General features: G+C 38.4%; 1 long non-coding RNA gene across 3 annotated transcripts; it reads right to left on the minus strand.

The window, feature by feature from the left end:
• Positions 1-1088: 1088 nt before the first annotated feature.
• On the minus strand, positions 1089-16553 carry LOC137239922 (uncharacterized). Of its 3 annotated transcripts, none has more exons than XR_010949549.1 (9): positions 16411-16553; positions 11147-12060; positions 10401-10878; positions 10110-10336; positions 9827-10049; positions 8880-9769; positions 8672-8822; positions 2323-2703; positions 1089-2257 (listed from the first exon to the last, which is right to left on the minus strand). It is a non-coding gene; the product is annotated as an uncharacterized lncRNA (long non-coding RNA). The 3 variants fall into 3 exon arrangements; XR_010949548.1 differs by having other exon boundaries at positions 8880-9377; positions 9430-9769; positions 10401-12060; XR_010949547.1 differs by having other exon boundaries at positions 10401-12060.
• Positions 16554-16869: the final 316 nt, after the last annotated feature.

Consider the following 16869-nt stretch of genomic DNA (forward strand, 5'->3'; position numbering starts at 1 on the left):
TAAAGTTAAGTTGATTAGAAATAAGTTTTAATTTAAGTAATTAGGTTCACCTTTCGAACTACCGGCGCGGTATTGGAGGCGTTTTACTTGTCGTGACGCGGATCTAATTGCAACTTAAAACGTTTGAATATTTCGGTTACCTTCGCAGCGACGCAAAAGGGTTGCGCAAGTGACTGATCAGTGTTGTAATTAATGGGACGCATGTAGGCTTTGCCAGTTATTGTTATCTGAAGTTGACAAACAGATGTCGTTGTTCTATCAACTACAGTCGCCGCCTTAACTATTATCCTACAACTCTTTTTACACCCCTTTTATTCCCAGTAATGCTTGAGACTTGTTATTTAAACACAAACAGTTTATTATATTATATTTAGATTAAGTTAGAATTAAGATAAAGTTAAGTTGATTAGAAATAAGTTTTAATTTAAGTAATTAGGTTCACCTTTCGAACTACCGGCGCGGTATTGGAGGCGTTTTACTTGTCGTGACGCGGATCTAATTGCAACTGAAAACGTTTGAATATTTCGGTTACCTTCGCAGCGACGCAAAAGGGTTGCGCAAGTGACTGATCAGTGTTGTAATTAATGGGACGCATGTAGGCTTTGCCAGTTATTGTTATCTGAAGTTGACAAACAGATGTCGTTGTTCTATCAACTACAGTCGCCGCCTTAACTATTATCCTACAACTCTTTTTACACCCCTTTTATTCCCAGTAATGCTTGAGACTTGTTATTTAAACACAAACAGTTTATTATATTATATTTAGATTAAGTTAGAATTAAGATAAAGTTAAGTTGATTAGAAATAAGTTTTAATTTAAGTAATTAGGTTCACCTTTCGAACTACCGGCGCGGTATTGGAGGCGTTTTACTTGTCGTGACGCGGATCTAATTGCAACTGAAAACGTTTGAATATTTCGGTCACCTTCGCAGCGACGCAAAAGGGTTGCGCAAGTGACTGATCAGTGTTGTAATTAATGGGACGCATGTAGGCTTTGCCAGTTATTGTTATCTGAAGTTGACAAACAGATGTCGTTGTTCTATCAACTACAGTCGCCGCCTTAACTATTATCCTACATATATGTACCTACATGAATTTGCAACTTAAATTGATAAGTTGATATAAAGAAAAGTAAGTATTTTAATAATAAATAACTCGTTTAATTGGTTTTTGTTTTCCAATTGAAATCTTTTTAAAGCGAGCAGAAAATAATTTTAAGCTTTAGAAAAAACTCCAATTATTTGAATAATCTACAACTTAAAGCTTAGTAGAAATTCAGATTAGGTTTACTCTTTTTTCAGATCAAGAATATTCAAAGGTGTCGTGGAATCCGATTGCTGTCGTAATTGATGAACTTAAAAATGTACGACTAGTAATTGAGTCAGACTTATTATTGTTCTAAATCTAATCATTCAAGCAATAATTCTCCAACCCTTAGCAGGAGTATTGATTGGTTTCAAATCTAATTCCGATAGCAATCGTATCACGACATCCCTTATTATATATGCACATGAAATTGTAACTTAAATTAATACAGTTGATAAAAAAGAAAAGTAAGAATTTTAATAATAAATAAACTCGCATTATTGGTTTTTATTTTCCAATTGAAATCTTTTCCAAGCGAACAGAAAATAATTTTAAGCTTCAGAAAAAACTCCAATTATTTAAATAATCTTCAACTTAAAGCTTAGTAGAAATTCAGATTAGGTTTACTCTTTTTTCAGATCAAGAATATTCAAAGGTGTCGTGGAATCCGATTGCTGTCGTAATTGATGAACTTAAAAATGTACGACTTGTAATTAAGTCAGACTTATTATTGTTCTAAATCTAATTATTCAAGCAATAATTCTGCAACCCTTAGCAGGAGTGTTGATTGGTTTCAAATCTAATTCCGACAGCAATCGTATCACATCCCTTATTATATATGTACCTGATATTGCAACTTAAATTAATACTGTTGATATAAAGAAAAGTAAATACTTTAATAATAAATAAACTCTCTTAATTGGTTTTTGTTTTCCAATTGAAATCTTTTCCTGTGCAAGCACATCGCTAACCTGTGTTGGCAAAAGATATGATTATACTGTCTTCGATAGATAGTCGGACGAGCCGCTACTCGGCGAAGTAGAGATGGCCGTTGTGTCGGTGGCAGCTGTTACAACAGCAGTTTCTAACTTTACACCATCCGTACAGTGTGATGAACGCTTCACTTCCTTTTCCAATTGCTTGGCGCCAGCAACTTTTGCTGTTTGTAAAGCTTTAGATGTAATGCAAATATATAGATGGGTTAAAGTGGTTTTCGTATGTTATTCAACAACTCACCCTATACCATCATCACAGCCTCCTCATCGATTTTGAATATGTGTACTGTTTCAGTATTCAGACCCAGTTCGTTTGGTGCAATATTTTCGATTTGATGAATATGTATACTATCCGTTAGGCAGACAATTAGGTGCAATCGATTCATTCATATACTGTGGGTATTTGAGCCGTAGACGCAATGGCAGATATTTTGATTCTTTTTGAAGTGTAACATTTGTAAACAGTTGGATTTCTCTGCTGTCACCATCACCACTAGCTATTGAAGAAACGCTCGACCAAGATAATATGTGAGATTTACACGCATATATTTTTTCCACCTTTTCACAGTTATTGATGGAGAAAATGCGAAAGCCATATTTACCATCCAATACCGAAGTAGAACTGTAGAGGAAGAAACATTTTATAAAATTTAATAAAATCAAAAAATGATAGTTGTGCTAAAATGGGGTAACGTATTGTATGTTAAAGTATAGCGAAGTTTCAGCGGCTTTGTCGTGGTGAAATTTGAGTTTGAATAGGTTTTATTCTTCATTCTTAGAAACACGTGTCATCGCCAACGAGTGAGAAATGTTATTGCTAGTTAGTTAGTTGGTGCTGAACGATTGAACAAGGCGAACGTGATCACGAGCGGACAACAAAGAACATTAAATATCATTTGCATTAAAACTATTTGTATATCAATTTCATTATAATTCTATTATTTATTATTAAATAAACTATTCAAAATCATCCATGACAGTGTCAGAGTGGGATTTAACTTAAGCCTACACAGAGGAAAATAGTTAAAGAGAACACACACATACACAGGAATACGATTAAAAATACTTCAAGGAAATACATCGAGCGATAGACGCAAACGTATGCAAAAAAAAAAACGACACAAAAGGATAGATTAAGTGATAGACATTTGATTAAAGAAAAAAAAAGCGATAGACGCAGAGGCAAAGGAAAATTCATAGGAAAATTGATCGAGCGATAGACGCAAGGAAACGAGTGATAGAAATTTGGGGACAAAATAATAACGAGTTAAAAGATATAAAAGAGACAGATAGTGTCAATATAGAAGCAGCGCACACGTTAAACCACAAAGGGTGAAACGAACAATACGAAAAGTGGTAGCGAGAAGGGTGGATTTTTAAATTAAAAAACGGCAGAAATTGGCTGGCGTGATTCGTGAGAAAAAATTCAACAGCGATAGAGGCATAAGCAAGAATATTCGGGAAGAAAAATTCAACAGCGATAGACGCATAAGCAACAACGTTCGGGGGAAAAAAGGAAAATGGTAAAATTAAATGATTTAAAGGTGGAGCAATTGAATGCTCTTTTGGAAAAACATAATTTACCAGTAACAGGAACAAAGGCGAATAAAATTGCACAGTTGAAGACAATTTACGAAACTGGAGAGGTTGATGATGAAGAGGTGGTAGTGGAAGTAAGTCCGCCATTGCAAAAGCAAGTTAATGAGCTGAGGGAAATGATTGCCAATATGTCGAAGGCGGTAGCTGATTTGGTGAGTAGCAATCGAAGTCACAATGAGGTGGCGGTACAAGATGCACAACGGAATGCAGGTGCAGTAATAGCAAGTCAACCGCTAACAATAGTAGGCACAGTAGGTACAAATTCAGAGACGGAAACAGGAAGGCAAGGTAATCGAACAGGCGTGGTAGAAACATCTTCAGATATCTTGGAGGGCGCATCAGCAACAGTTCAAGCAGTTGTGAAACATACAATGACGGACATTATTGGAATGTTACCAGATTTCGATCCCCTGAAGGAACACATTTCAACGAATCAATTCTTGGACAGAGTGGAGCAGCTTCGCGCAATTTATGGGTGGTCGGAGGAGGTTTTGTTATTTGCAGTTCACCATAAGCTAAAAGGAGCTGCAAAGCAATGGACCGAATGTCAACCGGTATTTAGGTCATGGCAACAATTTGTCAGTAGCTTGAGGTATGATTTTCCAACGATGGTAAATATAGCAGACGTCCACCGGGAGATGGCAAATAGAAAGCGTCGGGGTAATGAAGAATTAAAGGATTACTATTATAGCATGTTGAATTTGGGCCGGAAAGTCAATATGGACGAGCCGTCAATCAATTCATACATAATCGGGGGTTTAAATAATGCAAGTTTATCTCGTACATTATTACCAATGAACATACGGTCGTGCAACGAATTGTTAAGATCTATCGAAAATCTATCCGTAGCCAACGCGTACACGAAGGTACAACAGGGGACATCAAAAGTTAACGGAAAGGAAGGTGACTCGGTGAGCAACCCAAATAATGAGCGCAAAGGTTTAAGGTGCTTCAATTGTAACGGGGTGGGCCATATCGCCGCAAAATGTCCACAACCTCAACGCAAAGCTAAATGTAGCACGTGCAACAAATATGGGCACGATGCAAAAGGCTGCAGAAGCGGTAAGAAAACGGTAGGGAAGGTCATCGAAGAAACAGAGGTGGTCCCACCACCTGTGACACGTCATATATGTATAGCGGGACGCGCATTTGTAGCATTTGTGGATACTGGCAGTGACTTATCGTTGATATCTGACATTGCAGTCCCAGACGGTATTCCCAGGCATCCAAGCAAGAAAATACTTCGTGGTTTTGGAGGGGCAGCTGTGGACGTAAATCAGATGATATAAGTCGAGTTCGAACTGGATGAACAGAAGACAACAGCCCAACTCCAAATAGTACCCAACGAATTTATGCCGCACGAGATACTTTTAGGCCGGGATGTTCTATGTCGAGGCGACACGAAAATTATCATAGAGTCAGGAGTAATGACGGTAGAAGAATTGAAATCTAGTCTGAATATCGACACGACGCTGGGCGAAAGTGAGACAAAGGATCTTCAGCAGCTACTCAAGAAATATAACCACTGTTTTTCGGAAGATTTGTCAGCACTTGGCCGTTGCAACACCATGGAAATGGAGATTAAGGTTACTACAGATTAGCCGGTCATAGGGAAACGCTATCAAGTTCCGTTGTCACAGAGGGAAGTTTTAAGATCACTTACGGACAATTTACAAAAAAACGATATTATACGGCCGAGCTCTTCACCACATGCAGCTCCAGTGGCAAACGGGGAGCAAAGGATGTGCGTGGATTATAGGGCGTTGAATGCGACAACCGTCAAGAAGCAATTCCCGATGCCAATCGTCGAGGAGCAGTTGTCTAAGCTGGGAGGTAATAGGTACTTCACGACGCTGGACATGACCGCAGGTTATTACCACATACCGTTGAAAGAGGACAGCAAACAATATACGGCGTTCATCACGCCGGACGGGCAATACGAGCATAACGTAATGCCATTTGGATTGGTGAACGCACCAATGGTTTTCCAGCAGATGGTGGGTCAGCTGATCAAAGGTATGGGACAACGGCACCGAATCATAAGTTATGTGGATGAAGTCATCATTGCTACACCAACAGTTACCGAAGGTATCCAAGTTTTGGAGGCGTTTTTGAGGGGAGTCCAGCAGGCTGGACTCACTCTACGTCCATCGAAGTGCGTATTCATGTCAAGAACTGTAAACTTTTTGGGCCACATAGTTAGCGAAGAGGGTATCCTACCAGGCAGCGGAAAAGTCAGCTGTGTAAAGGAGTTCCCCACCCCAAAGGGAATCACACAGATTCGACAGTTCTTAGGGTTAACCGGGTTCTTTCGGAAGTTCATCAATGACTATAGTGGCATAGCAAATCCTTTAACGCAGTTATTGAAGAGAGAACATGTTTTCCAATGGGGGCCCGAGCAGGATGCAGCCTTTTGTCGATTGAAAGAAGCATTAATCAACGCACCGGTATTAGTAATGTACGACGCTACGAAGGTTCACGAGGTGCACACAGATGCTAGTTCATATGGCTTGTCAGGGGTTTTGCTACAGCGCGAAGAAGAGGGTTTGAAGCCGGTACACTACTATAGTCGTCAATGTAGTGAAGCAGAAAGCAGATACGCTAGCCATGAGCTTGAGGTGCTGGCTGTGGTTGAAACGTTAGACAGGTTTAGGTACTATCTATTGGGTACACAGTTCTCAGTATACACGGATTGCAACGCGGTGGTGACAACTAAAGCCACTACGGTTTTACAGCCCCGCATAGCCAGGTGGCGGTTGCGCCTTCAGGAATTTTACTTCACTTGCAAACATCGAGCGGGTGCTGGAATGGCTCATGTCGATTCATTGAGCAGAAGTCCGGTGGAAGAACCGATTGAATCAGAAACAGTTGCAGAAAAGATAATGAAGGTCAGTAGCGGAGCAGAGGAGTCCGACTGGATGTATACCATGCAAATGCAGGATTCGAAATTACAAGCGATCATCCAGACTCTGAAGGGAAATCAATTTGTGGATGAATCGGTCAAAAAGCATATAGAAGCGGACTATGCTGTGGAAAAGGGTCGACTTATGCGGAAGGTAAACGGGAAGCTTAAACTAGTAGTACCTCAGGTAGCACGATGGCGAATCGTGAAGGCGTGCCATGATGATGCTGGTCATTTTGCTTTGGAGAAGACGATTCAGAAGATCGGTAAAGGATTCTGGTTCCCACGGATTCGCAGGTACGTCAAATCATATATCGACGGATGCGAGGAGTGTTGCTTGAACAAAGCTAGAGGTGGCAAGGCAGAGGGCCAGATGCACATCATGGAGGTGCTGCCAATCCCATTTAGAAGCGTGCATATCGATCATCTGGGGCCATTTCCGAGGAGTAAGAGAGGCAATTGTTATATTTTGGTAGTTGTTTGCAGCTTTACTAAATACTCCATCCTTAAAGCTCTCCGGAATACCAAGACAGAGCCTGTGATTAAAGCTTTGGAGGAGGTGATGGTCATCTTTGGTCAACCACTTCGGATAACGTCCGACAGAGGGACAGCATTCACTCCACAGTCATTCCAAGAGTTCGTAAACAGGTTAGGAATACAACACGTTAAGACAGCTGTTCGCACACCCAGGGCCAACGGTCAAGCGGAACGTGTCAATAAAACTGTGCTCAATTGCGTACGCTGCACCGTGAAGAAACCGAATGGTTGGGATGCAGCGTTGCCAAAAATACAGTGGAACCTTAATTAGCAGCGACATGAAGTGGCCAAGTTCAGCCCTAACGAGCTGGTCTTCAACTTCGATCCCAGAGATGTAACCCAAAACCGAATGATTCAAGCGCTCCATGACGAAGTCGATGTTGGGGCAGATTGTGAGAGCAAACAAGAAGAAGCAGTTAAGAACATTTTAGCGGAAAGACAGAAATGGAAAGAAAGATAAAAAAAACATCGTAAGCCGCATAAATACCAGGTGGGAGATTTGGTCGTGATTGACCATGTGCCAACAGCAAAGGGAGATTCACATAAGCTAGATCCAGTGTTCAAGGGTCCATATATTGTTACCAAAGTGCTGGACTACGACCGGTACATCGTCGAAGATTTGCCAGATGCAACTGTATCCAGCCGACGATATTGTGGTGTGATGAGTACTGACCATATGAAACCATGGTGTATGCTGGGACCAGGTTTGGATGTCGATGAAGACGACGAGGGCGACGAATCGTCCGGGAGTGACGATATGTCAGGACCGGCCGAGTTGTCATCGCCAACGAGTGAGAAATGTCATAGCTAGTTAGTTAGTTGGTGTTGAACGATTGAACAAGGCGAACGTGATCACGAGCGGACAACAAAGAAGATTAAATATCATTTGCATTAAAACTATTTGTATATCATTTTCATTATAATTCTATTATTTATTATTAAATAAACTATTCAAAGTCATCCATGACACATGTACGAAGGTATCTGGTAAGATATTAACGCTTTTTTTGCTATAACTTAAAAAAACTCATATTCAAACTTCTGCTTAACTTCTACATATCAATAGCTACCTTTACCACCAGGAGTCACTATTGCCTCTACGCCTATGCTATTGTTTCCTACATCGATGAGCTTTGTAATAAAATAAACCGCTATCTCCCCAATCTCTCTTTGTCGCCTCGCGAAACCTGATATTGTCACCAACCAAATCATCGGTGACCTTATTTAAAACATGACCGCGCCAAATGTCGACCATATGGCATTACCCTACCGACTGTCTTACACCCTAAAACACCCGAACATACCGACACAGGATTGGAAGGTACTTACTGTATCTCGGCCTACGGAGGAAAGTCAGTTATACATCTTCCAAATAAACAAGCAGGCGGAGGATATATTGTACGCGCAGCTTGGAAAAATGTCCTTAGGTACAGGCAAAATTTATATGCGACTCAGGAAAAGAAGTCGCGGGTATTAAAGTCCTAACACGCTGGACGTGGGCGAAGTCGAAAAGGACCTCAAAACCTTTTTTTCAATTTGTATTTTGACTTACCAGCAACAACATAATCATGTTTAATTGTACGCCGCACAAGCATTATAGCGTCATGTAACGAAGCTCAGTTTCTTCCAAAAATTGTTCAACACTGCCACGTAAAATCAATGTACTTGTTCTAGCATTAACGCAACCTTTAAATAATTATAAACTATAAAAATGAAATTAATGTCAAACCTTGGAAAATGTTGAAACGTTCACCACCAACCTGACGTTCTTCAAAGTAATCACATTGACCCAAAACACTTGAATTAATAACATTAGTTGTAGTCATAACAGCACCACCACAAGCTTTCATTCTACGTTTCCAATCTTCTTCTGGTACATGAACAGCACAGAACATATCACGATCAGCAAAATACTATGTAGCAACATCACCAATTGGTAATTTAGAAAACACAACATTGGCGCCTTACTTAGCTAGTTTATTCTACAGAATACGCCATTCAGCATCAACAATTTTCTGATACTCTTGGATATTGGAGGACATTGTTGTGGCAGATCATTTTTCCGATAAAGCACTTTGTTGCTACTTTGATTGGCGCTTCGACATGTACAGCCATGTCATATTTTAGCATGCATAATTGTAATGCTTTAGTATAGCTTTAATGATGATACGTGCATGCACGCCTTCCTCAACATCTGGCTTAACTTGTTTTAAGATTTCACATGCTTATAATACTACTGAAGTGGTGCCATCGCCGACCTGATAAGAGAAATATTTTATTCTACACATTCTAATATAACAAAAAACTTACCTCAGCATTTTCAAATTTGGCGATGTATACTAGAGTTTTACGGCTGTATTCACAATATCCAATAGTTTCATAATGGTTGCCCCATCATTTGAAATTGTGGCCTTACCACTGGAATCAACAATATGCTTGTCCATACTACGTGAACCCAATGTAGTGCGTACAGTGCCGCAATTGAATGCGAGGCATTGATGTTGGATATGAGTTGAGGTTTACCATGAGAGCTATCGGTACCCAAGCATTTTTTACACAAATACTCATGTCCCCAATACAAGTTCAGGACGTTCATATTTATCGACACGCTGTCCGGTATGGCCCAAATTTTGGAAATATGCAGTTGGCACTGTTGAGAAAAAATATGGATCAATGAACACAAGTAAAAGTGAAAGATTTTTTTTACCATCTCTTGTTACTTTACACATTAGACATTGGAAACGACGACCAGCATCTACAAGTTGGTATTCAGCCTTGCAACGATTACATCTAATTGCACCCAATTCACCAAAATTTACAATTACATATTCACCCTCAACCGTGCGTGCCATTGGTGAGACGGTAAGTGTAATGGACAACGCTGTTGTTTTTAATAAATCAGCTTTGCAGGTATGTAATACAATGACGACCTGCAAAGAAGAAAGATCAATGTAATTGCCAAACAAAACATTAATTTCGATTATCGATACCTAACGTAACGTGGCGAGGAGTTACCCTGATCTTCTACCACATATTTTGTGGTCACCAATGGTGGTAATAAACCCTGTTCATTAGTAATAAAAGCACCACCAGCGCTATTTTGATTTTCAATGATGACCCTTATCGGATTTGGCATCTGATCGTGATCTAAACGGCGTTGGGCTTGATCATACTGTTGCGGCTGTTGATATTTACCAGTAACAGGTGCAGGTGGTTGCTAAAGAAAATAACACAAAAATAATCATCAGCAAATTTGTAAATTATTAGTTGTATTGGCATACATTATAACCAGGACGTCCGGGCGTGTCCGGGTATTGGGGGTTGACCCGGCTTGGGTGGTTGACTGAGCATTGGCGTCTGTCCAGGTTGTGTTGGTGGCATCATAAAAGCCATCAATAATAAGTGCCAAGAATATATCCGCGGCATACATGCCGACCAAAATGATTCAAGGGGTTGTGATTGCCAACCTCACCTACCCGTGGCGAATCCTGTACCTAACAATTTGGTGTGAACAACTGGTGCCAGTTAACCCTCTGAAATAATCGGCGCAATTGTACGCCATTGTGTTGGCATTAATTTGGCAAAATGCAAAAACTTTTCATCCTCCTCCCGTGACCATTCTGTCTTCTTTATGCTAGGATCAAGCTATTCGTACCAGCGTGCCTTACATTGCTTGGCAGATTTGCGGTGCAGCAGTGATGCAATACGTGACCACTGGTTTTTGCCATATTTCATTACAGCTGCTTTTAGGATTTCATCCTGAAAGTTATCAATTTAGTTAATAAACGGCCAAGAGTAACCAGTCGCGTCAAATGCTGGGAAAATTTTAGAATAGCACCCCCCGAGTTCGGGGTAAAACTTGGTATCAAATGAAAGAGGGAGTTCTCCCGATCACAAATATATATATTTTAAAGTGCGCAAACTTATAATTTAAAAGTTATTTGTTGTTAAAGTTTGCAAATTTAGCAAATTTCTATAGCACTTTAAATTACAATTTACACATCTTTCAAAACCTTAATCCACATACATATCTATATAAATTGGCAACAATAAACTTAAATTGCATTTTTGTATATTTCACATTTTATTTTTGCATTGTTTTCACTTATTATAAATGTTTTTATTAAATCAATCGCGCTTTTGTAGCAACATGCACATGTATATATATATATATTTTATTGATGACATTACAAAGCTGTGCTGCCACATATATATACGTATACACATATAAAATTTGTATAGAAATTTGCAAACTTTAATATTTTTTGGTCTACTAAAGTGTGTTTTAGCAAAAAAAACTCATATCAATGTGTGCATGTTTATAAAGAAAGAAAGTGAAATATGTAATAGCATAGTATAAATAATCGTGAGCAATTCTAATGCAGAATAGTAAATTTTGATTTCCACATACATACAAGAAAAAAATTCTTGTTACCATTAAGATTTATTATCCAAAATTGAAAAAAAAAGATTAGAAAATTCGGTGTAAAAAAACGGCTATGTGTGCAATAAAATAGCCTCTCTTGTTGAGATACCCCTCCATGGTCTCCATTAATTATTGTGACGGAGGTGTGTTTGCAGCAGCAAAGTGAACCCAAACAGTGTAGGTCGTGGTGGTTGTTGTTCGTGGTCCGCATCAACTGGACCAGGTGGGGCAATGACGCCACATCCAGTTATACCAAGGTATATACCACAACAGCAACCCGGTAATGCAAGGCCACGATAGCAGCAGCAACAACCTCCCAAGGCTGGCTATCATCGTTGATTTATAAAAAAACAGTGTTGTGCATCTTTATTGCTTAAATATTTCCTCTGTTGAAACAGTTTCCACGATTCACTGTTCAACGAAAGCAGCAGCCAGCGTATGCCACCACCGAACAGCTGATAACAAAAACTTGGATGCACAGCAGTTTAAAGCCAAAATGGAAGTTGAGGAAATATCTGAAAATAAGGTAAATATATGTTTCGCGTTATTAACAAAATCGCCATAAATTTTATGAATTAACAGATTGCTACGAACGACAAAGCACCCGAACGTGTGATCAAAGAAAGCACTAAAGAAATTATTGCCGGCGGGGCCGTATTCTACAATCCAGTACAAGAATTTAATCGTGATTTAAGTATTTCAGTACTTAATGTATACTCAAAGCGGTTGATAAGAGAGCGGGAAGCGGCGGCGCATAAAAATCCACAAAATAAAAAGGAAAGCAAGCAATGCTAATGACAAGAAACCATACACGGCTGGTGGTGTAAAATACGACGATTTTCATGTGGTTGTTGTAATGTTGTTGTCTTTTTTCGGTTTTTGTTTAATATCTTTTGAACGAGTTAAAATTTTTATTTTCTGCCTTTGGATTATTAATACTGATGTCAAGACGCATCGTTTAATACCTCTCTCGATATTTTTTGACACGTATTAGTGTCATGCTGTCGTAAAAAATTACCACAAAAATTAAAAATTTTATTTCTAATAAAATCTAATTTCATGTGGTTGTTGTATTTTGCTAGATTTTTTGTACACAGTAATACAGAAAGGTGTTGGACCCAACCACAGTTATTTTTACGAATCGCGGCCAAAGGCCGCCAACGCAAAAAGATGTTCTGTGCAAAAAAACTGTGGAACGGGCCTCATATTTCGGACCCTCTTGGGCCATTTTGTGGGTCTTTGTAAATATCTTTCGAAGCAAATAAAATTTTTAATTTCCGCTTTCGAATCCTAAAAACGGAGATGGAAACCCGTCTTTTGATACCACCTTTGATAAGAGTTAGATGGTGCACGGGCTTATAAAACGTTACAAAAAAAAAAAAGCAAAAAATTTAAAGCCGGTAGTTAAACCTTTTTTAATCAAACAATAATCACCAATTTTGTACACATTTCTAGAAAAAACAACGTTTAAACGAATTACATTGAATAACTTTTTGACTTTATGTAGCGACATTCCATAGTTGGACGAGGCTGGCCGCAGTTCGGATGCAGTCAAAATAGGTGAAATTATGCGAGTCCCATTGATACTTATCACTACTCCTGGGAATCCTATTTGAGTATAATACAATCTTTTCTGTTTGGGTTTTAATCTACTTCGCACAAATACGCTCCTCAATAATATCTAAAACCAGTCCAACACCAAAATCATAATTTTAAAATACGAACGCGTATGCGGAAATGGTCCTTAATTTTGTTTAGTACTGAGTAAAATGCTTCCTTTCAAATCTGCAAAATAACTTCATATGAAACTCATTATTTGTCACTTAAACATTTTCTTACTTGGTGCTTGGTAGTTCCAAGGGATTGGAATGATCACGCAAATGTTTACCGTATTCGCGACATGTCAGTCACCAACATTTTTGTCATTATAAAATAGATTTCATATAATATTAATAAAAAAATCACATTTGAAAATGCTTAAATTTCTGCCACAAATTGATCAGCTGTTTATTTATCTGTCAAATCATCACTTTCTGAAGTTGGCAACTCAATTCAATTTCAACTGAAATAAGTTGTAATTCGTAATACCAAACAGGAGTTGAGTTGTCTGAATGTTGAGTTGTTTTAATTACAACCCAACTAAGTTGAGTTGTATACCGTAATAGGGGCAAAAGTTCTTCTGTTTTATATGAACTGGATTAATATAAGTTCCAATTTCATGTACATATATAATAATATTGAAAATAATAAATATTGAAAATTCAATTTTTTTGGTTCATATTTTATTCATATGGCTGCTCCAGGTAAAGTAAATCTGCAGGTAAAATTCACGTTATATGGCGGTTATATAAATGGTAAAACCGCAGTAAAATTGATTGTCAAATGGCTCGAAAATGTAGAGTGAAATGACGGAAAAATGACCGCCAATTGACGAGCATTGTGACGTGTGTGAGCAGCACAGTGCTATGCTCACATCCTATAAGTGGGAGCGGAATGCACGATCACATTAATAGGAAGGAAACGGAAAATTTGGTCACAAAAGTTCATCACGCCCATGCAAACGTGACTATGAATATAACCGCTGCAGAAAGTCACAATGACCGTAAAATGACTAGTAAAATGACGTGGAGCGTTTTTGCAGGGTATTAACTTTCAAACCAGCACTTAATTACATCTCTCTTTAATATCCATATATTTTGGACAATTTTACTTAACAAATTGTGATACTTTATTACCGGGGACGATTGCTAAGACACGTCCAAAACCGTCTTTGGGCTATTGACAACAGGACAAAACGTTTTTTTTTTCATTTCTCTTTCCACATTTTTGGACGGGTTATTGCAGTCGACCACGGTTTCAAACTGTTTTTCGCGGAGAACTTTTGAACGGGTAGAAAAACTTAGCACCCGTGTTTGTATTCTTAATGCTGGAATATCTACGCATTCTCAGATACCCCAATTCAAGACTTTTGTATAATTTTCTGTAGGACCCATATAGGTGCACTACATTTTCATACTAAATTAGTTCCAAAAAATTTACCATCACAGCAACCCATATCTGATAATCCGCTCCATTTTTTGTTTCCCTGTGTCGCTTTCCACGACAGCAACCCCGGTAATTTTGACACTTCGTTCAGTATCCAACGCAAGTTCCACGCAGGTTCCACTGAGTTCCACAATAGTTTGACACAGAGAAAGGAATTGTTTCCTTCTCATACATATCATACTTGCAAACCTGTACTATGGTTGTGGGATCTGATATACAAAAGTTGGCAATATTCAACTTTTGCTACATGTAAAGCATTGTGAATGATGACTAACACCCTGTTACGTAACTGCCTGGTGCGGGAGAGGAGGAGTGGCGGGTTGGCATGGTAATCGCCCGGCTGAGGCTCGTCGGCTTTGAGGCGCGGTTCTTGCCACTTCTCCTTTCCCAACAGTTACATAGCAAAATTTAGGTTCATGTCTGGGGAAAGAATTTAAACAAAGGAAGAAAAAGAAATATAGTAAAGCGGTAGAAAACCTGTCCGAGTCAGGTGGAGCCGTCCCACCCCTCCTGTTCACATGATGTGACCAGCCTTCGAACTCTACTATGGCTCCGCTTCCCGAGTAGAGTTCCCTTTTTCCTGACAAGCGTCCGTCACTAAGTCATCAGTCTATGTCCCTCACTCCCTCAACCGTCTCAACTCACCTTACATCTTGCCACAAGGCAACACCCACACCAACAAAGGAAAAGACTTTAGCCTGACATATTATTTATGTTTCGCCTGGAAAAAAACTTCAACCCATAAAATATTGATAAATCTGGAATTTTTCACAAAAAAAAGTACAATTTCTTTATTATTAACAATTCATCAAAATTCTTATGATGGTAAATAATTATATCTAAGGCAAAATCTCAAATAATTTACCCTGCAATTATTACGACTGTTGCAAGGAGCTAAGTTCAATTATCTCAAAAAATTATTAAACAGACGACCTACATCTATAAAAGTTATTTCAAATTATTATATTTAAAGGTAGAAGGTAAAATTATGCGTACTGAATTAAGAATTTAAATCAAAAAAATTTGTTAATTTATGTTTTCCAAAATCTGACCTAGCCTAATGTTCCTTTACCCAAGCATATGCACAAACATCTACTTCACTTAAATATGTACATACGTTTGTACACTTGACTAACAAAAATTAGATATATGTAAATGTGGTATGTATATGTGTTTACCTTAGCGTGCGCTCACCTCGCTTTTGTCACCAGAGTTTGGTACCAAAGACGGCGTATGAAGCTGAAAGTGGAGATTTAAGAAAAGGTACAACAATAATACATACAGGGTATTCCGCTAATAGGGCATTGACCGAGTAACTAAAATCAAGGAAAGTTTAAGTTCTTGATGTTTTTTTCTCTTCTTTACCTTTTTAGTTTTAATGTTTATATTCGGCCGCGCGGGTGTGATTATTTCAGTGAAGAAAAAAAAAACAATAAAAGTAAAAAGTGAAGTGTTTAGTGTTGATGTGAACAAAAAAATCAGGTAAAAAAAAATTTTATTAATAAGATCATTAATCAAATATCAAACATCAAGTGTGACCGCAAATGAATATGCTTGTGAAAGTAGAAATAGCAATTGAAATAATAAGCAAATGACAAAAAAATATAGAAACGAAATAAGAAAAATTCAAAGCAAATAATTTTTGCAAATTATATAAAAAAAAATGGTGAACTTACGACTACGCTTATTGCGTAAATTTCAAGCACAATTCTTACTTATTGATCTAAACAAAATATGTGTAAATTACAACAAATTAAAAGTACATAAAATAAATCAAATAGGGATTTCATAAAAAAAAATTGTGGTTTTTCCAGGTGTACCTTAATAGTTCATATCAGTGTGGTGGAAATGCGTAGCCGTGAGCGTGAGCAAGCGACGATAGCGACTCTCCCGGTCGCTCACTTAGTGGATGTTGCTAACGATCTCTTTCGTGGTGGATGTTTCTGGTGAGTTGTGTTGCGTGTATAAATTATTCTGGATGTTTGACTACTAAGGTTTCTTGTGGCGCGTTGCCTACCAATGTTGCTAGATTGTGTGTGTTGCCAAAATTGTTTGCCAAAAATGTTGCCTTGTAGCGTGTGTGTGTATGGGTTCGTGGATAATGTGTGTAGTGTTAGTTTTGGTTTTTCTTTTACCTTGGTGTGTGGGCGTGTGTATTGGTGACTACTCGTTGAATTCTCGTTCAGCCAAATATTGTTGTGTTTGTTGGTTATTGTATTTACTGCCCCAGAAGAAATACCCTTTTTTTTTGTTTTGTTGATCCTTGAGTGTACGCAAAA

This window comes from Eurosta solidaginis, chromosome 2, assembly GCF_040869045.1.
Source record: "Eurosta solidaginis isolate ZX-2024a chromosome 2, ASM4086904v1, whole genome shotgun sequence".
In the NCBI taxonomy this organism is placed as follows: Eukaryota; Metazoa; Arthropoda; class Insecta; order Diptera; family Tephritidae; genus Eurosta; species Eurosta solidaginis.